At 48.9% G+C, this 12,657-nt stretch overlaps 1 long non-coding RNA gene across 3 annotated transcripts; it reads left to right on the top strand.

Annotated features, from left to right (window-relative positions):
- Positions 1-16: 16 nt before the first annotated feature.
- Positions 17-11,827, top strand: LOC133063873 (uncharacterized). 3 transcript variants are annotated; one of them, XR_009694529.1, is made up of 5 exons: positions 17-372; positions 7,440-7,670; positions 9,016-9,185; positions 10,449-10,705; positions 11,170-11,827. It is a non-coding gene; the product is annotated as an uncharacterized LOC133063873 (long non-coding RNA). The 3 variants fall into 3 exon arrangements; XR_009694527.1 differs by lacking the exon at positions 10,449-10,705; XR_009694528.1 differs by lacking the exon at positions 10,449-10,705 and having other exon boundaries at positions 8,955-9,185.
- Positions 11,828-12,657: the final 830 nt, after the last annotated feature.

Below are 12,657 nucleotides of genomic sequence, written 5' to 3'. Positions count from 1 at the left end.
AGCCTCGGTAGTGCCGCGGTGGTTCCGCGCGCTTCCCGCGCTCCCGGGGCCGAAGGGGCCGCAGACGGCCCACAGTCCCCCGGGACCTGGTCGGTCGCCTCCTGAGGCCGCCCGCCGCCCCCAGGGGCTACCCACTGGAGCGGGCGGTGTGTTCTCAGGGCCGCAGGCGAGGAGCCGGGCAGGGTCGCGAGGCGCCTGGGTGCACAGCCCTGCGGGGACTGGAGGAGCGGGCCGGAGGGTGATGGCGCGAGCCGGCTTGTGGGCACTTGGGCTCAGGCATCGAAACAGGTGTCCAGGTGGTTCCACCTGATCGAAACGTCGCCTTCCCTACACATAAAGCTTCTTGGGAGAAATCCCAGGACAGGTGATTTTGTGAGTACATCATGGTGTGGTAGCAATAACAAGTCACCATTTTGTTCAGGTTCTGTGTTGCCGGTGTTTAACTACCCTCGAAGACCTACTTCGAGGTAGCTTTATGTAGTAATGCCAACATGTGAGTGCTCCATGGGTGCCTCACATGTGCTGTATGTGGTGTAAGTGTAAGTGCTATATGTGGACCTTCTCAATTCATCTCTCCAACAACCCAGAGAGGTAGGAGATGATATTTTTCCCAAAGTTGGGCTGGAGAAAGAAAAAGGAAACCAAAAAAGGAGATGCAATTGAGGAAAGGCCAGGCACAGCCAGACACAGAGGCTAAAGCAGTAGCAATTGGACCTTGCTTCTCTCCCTTCCTCTCTGGTTCTTGCTCCTTTCTGGGTACCCACAGGGGAAGCCCCCCATGGATTGGCTCCAGAGGGAGAAAAAGCTGAAGCCTCTGGTTCACCCTGGATGGCTCTGCGGAGTCTTGTGTGTGATGAGGGAATGGCATGTGTGGACTGACTGAGCCTGGAGAAGTGGGTTGTTTTGGATGATATGCTTGTGTCCTCCCAGGATTCATAATTGAAACTGTAATCCCTGAAGGTACAACATTTAGAGACAGGACCTTTGAGAGGATTAAGTCATGAAGGTGGAGCCCTCTTGAGGAGACTAGAAGACCTCACAGCCCTGCCTCTTGTAATGCTATAGCAAAGAGGGTGGCTGTCCTCAAGTCAGGAAGCAGGCTGTTCCCTGATACAGTATGTACTAGTGCCTTGATCTTGGACTCTCAGCCTCCAGAATGGTGAGAAATATTTGTTTAACTGGTTGTTTAACTACCCAGTGACTGACTGACTGACTGTGGTATTTTTCTTGTAGCAACCTGAGCTGAGACCCATAGCATAAAGGCCCAGCCAGACAGAGATGGTGGTTCCTCAGAGGAGAATTGGAGTACTGTTAGCAGGAGCATGAATGGCCACTGGTCTGCTGAAACATTAGTCTCAAAGTAGAAAGAACTAGATCCTGTTCTGCATGTGACACTTTGTAGCCGTTTCCTCTCTCTGGCCTTGGGTTCTGCTTTAGAACAGGCCATTGACTTAGGAGCTCTCCAAGGTCCTTGCAGTGCTATGTGCTGTGACAGAGTTCCATGCGAGTTTTCCTGGATTCAGGGTCTGACAAGTGGATCTTCTGGGGACCCACGTTTCTCCCCCACCCCACCCCACTCCCCAGTCCTTCCAGCCTTTGCAGAGCAGACCTTTCAGTTATTGTCAGGAGGTCTGCATTTTTCTGTCCTCACCACAACCGATCATCCTCATTCTTGTTTCTGCTTTTTAAAATCTCAACTTTCATTTCCTGTTTCTTCTCCATCCTAACTTTGTCACTTCTCTCCCCGGGGTTCAGATTCCAGGTCCATCGCTTGCTGTGTGAGTCACTCAGCTCCTGTGTCCTTATCTACAAAGTGGGAATAACATCACCATCTGCACCTTTGCGTGGTGCAGAGGATGAAGTGAGGAAGTGCGTGTAGATCGCTTACAGCAGTGCCTGGCCCCAGTGAGGACTCATGCATTCCTAGTGTTAGTATCATCTCTGTGTAATTGGGCTGGTGAACTTGGCCATTTGCATCTCTGCTTTGTGAGAGTTCCAGAAACACTTTAGACTAAACAACCCTGGATCCAGCACCCTTCCAGATGATTGGTAGAGGGCTCCTTTCAGGATGATGGACATTACTGTGTATATTCTGCTGTTTGGGGCAGAGAGGCATGGCTGGACTGATGCTAGGATGGGCTGACTGGATGTCTCCAGTGGAGCTGAGGTTCTTCCCGATGGCTTCCCCCACCTGGCTTCCCCTTCCGTGGTAGCCTCAGCTCCCCTGAACCTTTAAGCTTGAGCCTTGGTAGAGCTCCATATGTGGGCCCTCCCCTGCTCCATCAGACCCCTAGGCTTCCTCCACGCAGATCCCACTGTCCCACACGTCCTCCCCACCTTCCTCCTTCCACTGTCCATTCTCATCCCACCTTAAGTCTCAGATCAAAGGTCAGATCTTACCAAGGGAAAGTAGACCTGAGTCTACACCCTAGTACTTTGCACATTCTCCATTCTAGCCCCTCATGTGTCATATTACAATAGTTTGTCTTCCTATCTGTTTCCCTGACCACACTATGAGATCTCCGAGGGAGTGCCTCTCTTACTCATATTGGAATTTCCAGGGCTTTATGATTGCTCAGCGCACAACAGGTACTTGATTTTTATTAAAGGAATGAATATCCCTCCCTCAGTCCCCCAGATAAAGGGTAAATTCATACATTGAGAAATGTTGGAAAGGCCTGAACAAAAAGGGCAGAGATTAGCAGAACTGACTCCCACACATCTCACCTCATCGCTGCATTTCAGCACCCCCATCAGCAATGTGTCATCCTCTCATGACACAGTAGGCTGTCTATCGTGAGCTAAGCTGAGGTGCTCAAGTTGTTCTTAAACTCTGCAATGGCACATCTCTTTGTTAGCCACTGATGTTTCCTTTCTCTATAGAAATTTTTTTTTCACTGGGAGTAAACGCTTTCCCACAAGTGGTACACAGTCTTTTCATTTTATCTCTGCTTACAGCCGCTCCTTGCTCTGTAAAGCCAGTCAGTCAAATGTTGGCCATGAAACTGATGCTCCTGGGGCGGGACCCTGGGCAGTCTCGCTCCTCGGCTTGACGACCCCTTCTCACCACTCAGGCTGCCCGGCCCCCAGGGTGGCCACGCCATATAGCTCCTTTCTTCGCACTCTGCTGATGAAATGAATTTCAACACTTTCGTTTTTCACCTGATACTTAAGAGATGAAGCAGCTAAAAATGTGGTATTTCCCCCATCTCTGGCAGAGAAAAACTTGCAGAAACACTGTGTAGAAAAGTACAGCTTAGACTTCACGTGCATGCCCAGATTCACCTATCCAAGGTCAGGCAACCGTGCCTTCACGTGAAGAGGGGATGTTTTGTATCCAAGAGAAAACCTACACAACCTCTGACAGGCAAACAGCGAGCTAAACAATGTCACTGGAGCCAGTGACAGTCACTGTCGGCTGCCTGACCCCAACCCAGTTATGCAAAGTCATGTAAGCACGGCCGAGTCAAACGTTCTCTTGACAAACACTTTAGGAGTGCTCACTGTGTGTCAGGCCCTATTGCGGGTTCATATTGGTCAAGAGACCTCTTCATGTGGATGAAACGTCCAATTAGGGAGAGAGAAATATGTGAGAAGGCAGGAAAGGCCTTCTGTAACCTGTAGGGGTTTATTTGAATTGGGTGTAAGCTAAGTCGCTTCAGTCGGGTCCAACTGTTAGTGACCCCATGGACTGCAGCCTACCAGGCTCCTCCGTCCACAGGATTTTCCAGGCAAGAGTACTGGAGTGGGGTGCCAGTGCCTTCTCCGTGAGTGTATAAAGCCAGCTAATCAGTGGTTAAGGAGGATAAACTGATGAGGTCAGTGGTAAAGTTCAAGGGTCAGGAGTGGACCAAGAAGCCCAGGTTAAGCTTAACATAAGCTACACTCCAACAAACAAAATAAAGCTTGCACTCATGAGACTTCCCTGGTGGTCTGGCGGCTAAGACTCCCACCAGTGCAGGGGGCCTGGTCCAGTCCCTGGTCAGGGATCTCGATCCCGTATGCCGCAACTGAGACCCAGCACAGCCAGATAAACTAACTTGCACTCTTACCTTCAAGTCCCTGATATTTATATACCTGTCGGAATACGGGTCTGTCTATTTATCTGTTCTCCACCAGAAGCCTTCCAGGCAGGGCCCACCTTCCACTTGCCTTATGCTTTACTCTATACCCACCGCCAGGCGATGCCTCCTGATCAGGAACAGTTTGAGGAGCTTCTCATGGCACTAAGTGAAGTGAAATGAAGTCGTTCAGTCGTCTCTGACTTTGCGACCCCATGGACTGTAGCCTGCCAGGCTCCTCCGTCCATGGGATTTTCCAGGCATGAATACTGGAGTGGGTTGCCATTTCCTTCTCCAGGGGATCTTCCCGACCCAGGGATCGAACCTGGGTCTCCCACATTGCAGGCAGACTCCTTACCCTCTGAGCTACCAGAGGAATCAAATGGTGCTAAAGTCTCACAGAATATTCAAAACCAGATGATGATCTGTGTTAGACCTGCATAAAAAAGGAATGTTCTGCATATTTGACTCCAGGAATATAATTTGTCCAGCACACCAATTGTACCTAAAATGTGCTTCATTGTCAAGACATTTACAGCCATTTATAGACAAGGTTTTTTACTAAGCTACTCCAGAGTGGTGTTTCCCATCCCAGACCCCATCAGCAACCTCTCCAGCATAGAAGTGGAACCCTGCCCACAGCCAGCATCACAGGTATCATCTGCCCTGGAAGAAAAGCTTAAGGAAATTCTACAGGTACTTTTGAGAGTAAAAGCGATGCTCACTGGAAGAGATGCTAAGACGAGAGGCACACACCGAGGCGTAAGGCCACGCTAATCACAGGGCTAGGTGTGCGAGACCAAACAAAGCATCATGAAGACAGCATAAGAGAGCATCCTGACAATCTTGAGATAAGGGAGGGTTTCAACAAAAGAGATGCAAAAAGCACCAACCTTAAAGGAAAAAATTAATACACTCAATTATTTTGTTATTTAGTCACTAAGTTGTGTCCAACTCTTTGTGATCCCGTGGACTGCAGCACGCCAGGCTCTCCTGTCCTTCAGTGTCTCCTGGAGTTTGCTCAAATTCATGTCCATTGAGTCAGTGATGCCATCCAACCATCTCATCCTCTGTCACCCCCTTCTCCTCCTGCCCTCCATCTTTCCCAGCATCAGGGTCTTTTCCAGTGAGTCAGCTTTTCACATCAGGTGGCCAAAAGATTGGCGCTTCAACCTCAACCATCAGTTCTTCCAATGAATATTCAGGGTTGATTTCCTTTAGGATTGACTGGTTTGATCTCCTTGCGGTCCAAGGGACTCTCAAGCGTCTTCTGTACAAGAGTCTTTGAAAGCATTTATTATGGAAGCAACCTAGATGTCCATTGGCAGACAGATGGATAAGAGAGCTGTGGTACAAATACACAATGGAATATTACTCAGCTATTAAAAAGAATGCATTTGAATCAGTTCTAATGAGGTGGATGAAACTGGAGCCTATTATACAGAGCAGAGTAAGTCAGAAAGAAAAACACCAATACAGTATATTAATGCATATATGTGGAATTTAGAAAGATGGTAACGATGACCCTATATGCGAGACAGCAAAAGAGACACAGATGTAAAGAACAGACTTTTGGACTCTGTGGGAGAAGCCAAGGGTGGGATGATTTGAGAGAATAGCATTGAAACATGTATATCATATGTGAAATAGATCGCCAGTCCGGGTTCGATGCATGAGACAGGGTGCTCCCTCACTGGGATGACCCTGAGGGATGGGATGGGAGGGAGGTGGGAGGGAGGGTCAGGATGGGGAACTCATGTATACCCATGGCTGATTCATGTGAATGTATAGCAAAAACCACCACAATATTGTAAAGTAATTAGCCTCCAATTAAAATTTTAAAAAAAGTAAAAATAATTTTAAAAAAAGAAAGCATTTATTCTCTTCAATTACTTTATTTTTTGATGATTTTTTAGTTGGAGTATCGTTTATTTACAATGTTGTGTTTCTGCTGTGCAACAGAGTGGATCAGCTGTGCGTATACACACACCCACTCTTTTTTAGGTTCTTTCCGCACATAGGACATTGAAGAGTATTGAGTAGAATTCCTCGTGCTATACAGTAGGTTCTTATTAGTTCTGTTTTACACATAGTAGTGTATATGTCAGTCCCAGTCTCCCAGGTTGTCCCTCCCCCTTGAACTACTTTAAAATCAAAAACTTCTCTTGATCATTAAGAGGGTGAAAAGGCAAGCCACCTTGAGATCGACAGGTACACGCTGCTATATTTAAAACAGATAACCAACAAGGTCCTACTGGATAGCACAGAGAACTCTGCTCAAGTTATGTAGCAGCCTGGAGGGGAGGGGCGTTTGGGGGAGAATGGATACATGTAGGGCTGAGTCCCTTTGCTGCTCACCTGAAACTATGGCAACACTGTTAATCAGGTATCCTCCAATACAAAATAAAAAGTTCCAAAATGTTTAAATAAATAAAATATTAAAAAAACAAACAAACCCCCAAATGGCAAACCAGGGAGCAGGAGAAGATATTTGCAACACCTGTTGCCAACAAAGGGCCAGGATCTAGATTATCCAAAGAACGCCTGTCAATCAGTATGAACAAGACAAACACTTAAAAAAAAACAACAAAGGACTCGAATCAAATTTTAAGAAATAAAAAAGGGGGAAACTACAGATGGTCAGTAAATGTAGGGAAAAGTGCTCAACCTCAGCAAGCAGAGACATGCAGATAAAACCCACAATGGACACCCACCAGGAAGGCCGCATGGACTTGTAGGCTGATGCTATCACTGGGGAAATTGGTCTGACATCATCACTTATCTCTGATGCCAAAGCTAGGACTGGCCTGGGGACAGTATTGCCTTAGATCATACACACAGCAGGAGCGGGTGCAAGAGCGTTCTCAGTAGCCTTGTCTGTCATGGCCCGAGTGTCCATCACCGGTAGAATGGATACATAAATGTGGTCTGTTTATTTATATGTGTTACTATTGGTAACAAGAAAAACAGAATGGAGGACAACAATGCAACAACATGGATGAATCTTGAACATGTGCCAAGTGAAAAAGCCAAACCCTCAAAGAGGCTCATATGATCCTTTTATAGGTGAAATTCAAAAATAGGCAAGAACTTAATTATAACATTGAAGGATGTACGTTTAATGGTCAAAGTATAAAGACAGTGAGTACCGTATAATGTTACCATAGCAACCAGGATGTAGATGCCTTTGGTGGCACCAAAGGGGCATACTGAGGCTTTGGGATTGTTGCCAACATTCTAGTTCTTGACCCATGTGGTGGTTACATGTTTTGCTTGAAAATAATTCACATTTAATCTTCTATATTTTTCTCTGCGTTTTATATTTTACAATTTAAAAAGGTTTTTTTCTTCCTTTCTTTTTTTTTTTTTTTTGAAAAGGACGTATAGTAAAAGTGGCTGTCCTAGTTTTGCATGAGTGGGATGACTTACCAGTCACAGCACCACAGGATTTTCTTTCCTTTTGGCCTCAACTCGCAGCTTGTGGAATCAGACCCGTGTCCTGTGCACTGGGGAGGTGGATTCTTATCCACTGGACCACGAGGGACGTCCCCCACACATGAGTTTTAAAAAGGCCATAGCTGGAACCGTCCAGAAGAAAGACCAGACCAGGTGAGCTGGGAATCTGAGGCAGAGAGAGAATTCTGGGATGATAGTGACACCAATGATGAAGATGATGATAAGCTTGAGTTAAAAGTCATTTCCAGAAAAGTAAGGGCGAAAAACATCTTTTCAAGATAATAATTTATCCCAAATGTGGCTTGACAATAAGTACATGAAACCAAGTTAATAAATATTATAGACAGGTATTTCATTGTCATCCTCAAAAAACTGAGCCCAAGTGAATCCCAGCTTCTCTTAGGGAAAGAGGAGGGTCCTCCGTGTTCACACAGCCCCAGAGCCCCACCTACAGCATCCTTGGGTTCCTGGAAGGAGAGTAATTTGCCCATTTTCACACAGCCACTCAGGATTCTTGGGTCGCAAACCAAACCATGAAAGGGAAGCCCTGGTGATGGGTTTTGTTTAGCTTGTGGAATTGACACAGGGCTGCCAAACCAGGTTCAAAAACAGGCAGGAGCCAAGGGCCCCTGAGAGCCCTGGTGGCCATCTGATCAGGAGGCGTGTAGCAAGGCTTTCGGGGCATTAAGATTTCTCTGATGGGGCAGCAGTTTAGTGGAGGCCAGAATACAGTGAAGGTGTGAGGACGCGGGGGAGGGAAGTGGACAAAGGGAACGTCAAGTGCAAAGGCCCGGAAGCAGGGACTTTGGCCAGCTGACTGGAGCCCAGGTGCAGGAGGCCCAGGGGGAGGTGGCCTCTGGGGCCATGGCGAACCCGTGAGCTCATACTGATGCTCTGCAGGGACCCGGGACTGTGAAGGGTGCACAAGGGTGGTGGTTGCACAGAAGTGGAGTACTGTGTGTGCATGCTAAGTCACTTCAGTCATGTCAGACTCTCTGCGACCCTGTGGACTGTAGCCCACCAGTCTCCTCTGGCCATGGGGATTCTTCAGGCAAGAACACTATACAGGAGTGAGTTGCCATGCCCTCCTCCAGCGGATCTTCCCCACTCAGGGATCGAACCCAGGTCTCTCACGTCTCCTGCGTTGGCAGGCGGGTTCTTTACCACTAGTGCCACCTGGGCAACTGGGGGAGTAATACACTGTGTTTAGGTTTCACTGATTTCATTGTCTACTCAGGGTGGCCCCTGAGGTCTCTGCCTCTCCCCCCATAAAACTCCTTCCCTGGAATGGGGGCTGACAAGTAACAACCTTTTAGCTGGCAGAATAATGCAAAGAGAAAGGGATTTTGCAGGTGTAATTACGATACCAAATCAGTCGAGTCTGAGTTATTCAGAATGAAGATTATCTTGGGTGATCTTGGCTCATTTATATAAAAGCCCTTTGCAGAGGGACCTCACTCTTTGAGGCGAGAAACTCTCTCTCCTGATGGCCTTGCAGAAGCAAACAGCCAGGCTGTGAGCAGCCCCCAGGGGAGCGCGGGCAGCCTCTAGATCCAAGGGCGTCCAGCAGTCACGAAGCCGGCACCCTCAGTCAGCAGCTTCCAAGAAGTGAATCCTGCCGGCAGTTTGCATGGACCGACAGCAGATCCTTCTCACTCAGACCTCCAGGTAAGGTTGCAGCCCAGTCGACTGCAAACTTGTGAGCCCCCCGAGCAGATGGCCAGTGAAGCCAAGCCCAGACTCCTGATGCAGAGAAACTGTGAGATCACTGATGGGCGCTGTGTTCAGCTTCTAAGTCTGTGGTCTTCTGTTGTGTAGCACAGAAAACTAATCCAGTGGGCAGCTGCTAACATATAGGTGTGTTGTTCCTCCTCCCATTACAAAGTGACGCTGCATACTGGCCCCCCAGAAAGCAGGAAGTGTCACTCAAGAAGCAGGAGGGGTCTGCCCTAGCACCCACACAGAGCAGCCAGGGAAGGGGGAGCTCAGCAGGGTGCTCCCGGGCCATGCAGCCGTCTCCCCAGGTGCCCAGGAGAACTCAACCCTTCATTTCTTTAGGCAGCCTTGTTAATTTTCATACAATACAAATAGAACAAACATAACTCTTTAATAACACTAACAGGTCAAGTCACTAATTCATAATGACAGGACCGTGTTAGTCAAACATAAAAACCCAGAGATGGGGTACTTCCCTGGTGGTCCAGTGGTTAAGAATCTACCTTGCAATGCAGGGGACGCAGGTTCAATCCCTGGTCAGGGAACTAAGATCCCCTATGCCATGGGGCAGCTTGGCAACTGAGACCTGATACAGCCAGATAAGTTTAAAAAAGAAAAACAAAACACCCAGAGATGGATTATGTATTGGCCCAAGAATTTCGCTTGGCTTTTTCCATAAGAAGTTACAGAATACCATCAAGCAAGACTTTATAGATGGCATTGTTTTAGAGGAAATACAAGCTGGCAAAGAACTGAAAGCTATGTGAAGGGTTTGAGCTTTCAATTCTGATCGATGCAGCAAATGACATTTACTTACAAACAGCAACTTTAATCTGATGGCCTTGGGAAGAGCAGTCTAAATCCGGCCCCATCCAGGAATTCCTCCATCTATAACCAAAATGCCTTAACCCAGCTGATGAGAGATGGTGTTCTTCTCCTCTGGGGCCTTCACTCCTGGAAAAGTATCAAAATAAATATAACTGTAACCTGAAAAAGATATTTGAAAAAAAGAGGGAATAATGAAGATGTTAGTTTAATTCATGATGTTGCTACTTGGGGTAAGAGATTGGCTTGGTAATCATTGCATTGATATATGCTTTATTCATTGTCTGAGGTGTTTGCAATATTCAAAAGAATCTTAACCATGCCATACTTAAAACTGCAGGTTACATTGTATAAGAGAACTACTTTAATGTGTTTGTAATTGTTATTTAGATGTGCCAAAAAAGAGAGATTTGTAAAATCTGGTTCACTGAACATGAACTGAGTTAAACAGAGTCCACAGCGCATGGACACTCCTGGGAAATCATCAGCAAGGGAAAGGGAACTGCAGTCTGATCTGAGGGGGGACTTGGCCTTTGAACGAGCAGGGACAGATATACTGGTCAGACAGAGGACAGAGATCATGGGATCTTGAAGGAGAAGCAAAGATCTCCAAGGAGAAAAAGCAAATTGCACAACAAAACAGAAAGGTGAGCCCATGTGGGGGAAAAGTCAACCCTTCTCAATTACACATATGCCTGTTTTTGTTTAGTCGCTAAGTCTTATCCAACTCCATGGTCTGCAGCCCACCAGACTCCTCCATCCATGGGATTCTCCAGGCAAGAATACTAGGGTGGTTGGCCATTTCCTTCTCCAGGGGATCTTCCCGACCCAGGGATCGAACACACACCTCCTGAGCCTCCTGCATTGCAGGCAGAGTCTTTACCACCGAGCCACCTGGGAAGCCTCGCATATACATGTAACAAGAGCGATTACAATTCCCACCTTAAACCATTCACCACAACGTGTGGGTTGGGGGCGGGGAGGGCAGTCGGGTCTCGCCTGCAGTCAGCTCTCCTGCGCAGGGTCCCCGGGCCGCCCCTGGGCTCCGAGGCCGCCCCACACTCCGCTGACAGTCGCTCACTCAGGTGGCGTGTGTTGTCTCCTCTCATAGAGATCCGATGAAGTGCCTCATCTTACTTGAGAGTCCCTTGGCCTGCAAGGAGATCCAACCAGTCCATACTAAATTAGGAGATCAGTCTTGAACATTCACTGGAAGGACTGATGCTGAAGATGAGGCTCTAACACTTTGGCCACTTGATGCAAAGAACTGACTCATTGGAAAAGACCCTGATGCTGGGGAAGATTGAAGACGGGAGGAGAAGGGAACGACAGAGGATGAGATGGATGGCATCACCGACTCGATGGACATGAGTTTGAGCAAGCTCTGGGAGTTGGTGATGGACAGGGAAGCCTGGCGTGCTGCAGTCCGTGGGGTCACAAAGAGTCAGACACGACTGAGAGACTGAACTGACTGACTGACCTTGTTTTACAGGTGAGGAAACTGAGTCAGAAGTGGGCTCCTTCTTAGTGGGCCAGGACCCGCAGCCCCGAGATGGAAGAGTAGGCTGTGTCCCCTTTAAAAGAGAGACCACACCATTACCCCTGCAGCAGGCTACAGGCCCGGGTTCCTCCAGGTAGGAAGACGGAAGGAGGCCTGTTATAGGGAAGGGCGCCTCTCCTAAATGAGAGGTGAGGGTTACCTAGTGGGAGGCACCAAAGACCCAGTCCTATGCTTCGGCATCCAGCTCAGCTGATTGTAATCGTGTGAATTGCAGGGAAAGCCCAGTCTTGGAAGTGGGTTCCTCGGGCTGGGCGGCCTGTGGGGAGTCCCGGGAACCCGCCACACGGCGCCACACCTGTTAGCACTTTTCACGGCAGCAGCTGAAAGTACTGACAGTCATGATCACGGGACACGCCTCTGGGCTCCTCTCGCCAGCTCCACGCACAGACCCCAGCGCCCTGCTCCTGGTGGAGCTGCAGAACCCCATGTCCTTTCCTTGGGTCTCCGTGGAAACCGAAGAAGGAACTTGTCCTCGGAAGCAAAGCAGGAGCGGCGGGCCCATTCGCGGGGCCTGCTTCCTGGAGCCTCAGCGCTCTGCTTGCTGACAGTCCTCCCCCGCGGGTCCCCACCGCCCTGGAGGACGTGGGCGAGCGCCTGGCGGGCCTTTGTCGCGGTGCCTGCCGCCGTTGGTCCTCCCCTGGCCGGCTCTCCGGGCCCTGCGGCTTGGGTTCCTGCTGCTGCTTAGTCGCCGAGACTCCTCTGCGACCCCGTGGACCGTAGCCCGCCAGGCTCCTCAGTCCATGGGATTTGCCAGGCAAGAGTACTGGAGCGGGTTGCTGGGTCCTTCTCCGGGGGATCTTCCTGACGCGGGGGTCGAACCCACGTCTCCTGCGTGGGCAGGCACAGCCCCCGGAGAAGCCCCCCCACTCATTTTTGTGTTAGTCGCTTAGTCGTGTCTGACTCTTTGCGACCCTGTGGACCGTAGCCTGCCAGGCTCCTCTGTCCATGGAGCTCTCCAGGCAAGAATACCACTCGTAAGTCGTGGTTTTTATCAAGGACCCCCTGAACAGTGGTATGAAACGGGCTCCTCTCCACCCG

Source organism: Dama dama, chromosome 10 (genome assembly GCF_033118175.1).
Source record: "Dama dama isolate Ldn47 chromosome 10, ASM3311817v1, whole genome shotgun sequence".
NCBI classification, from domain to species: Eukaryota; Metazoa; Chordata; class Mammalia; order Artiodactyla; family Cervidae; genus Dama; species Dama dama.
This window is presented reverse-complemented; position numbering and strand designations above follow the sequence as displayed.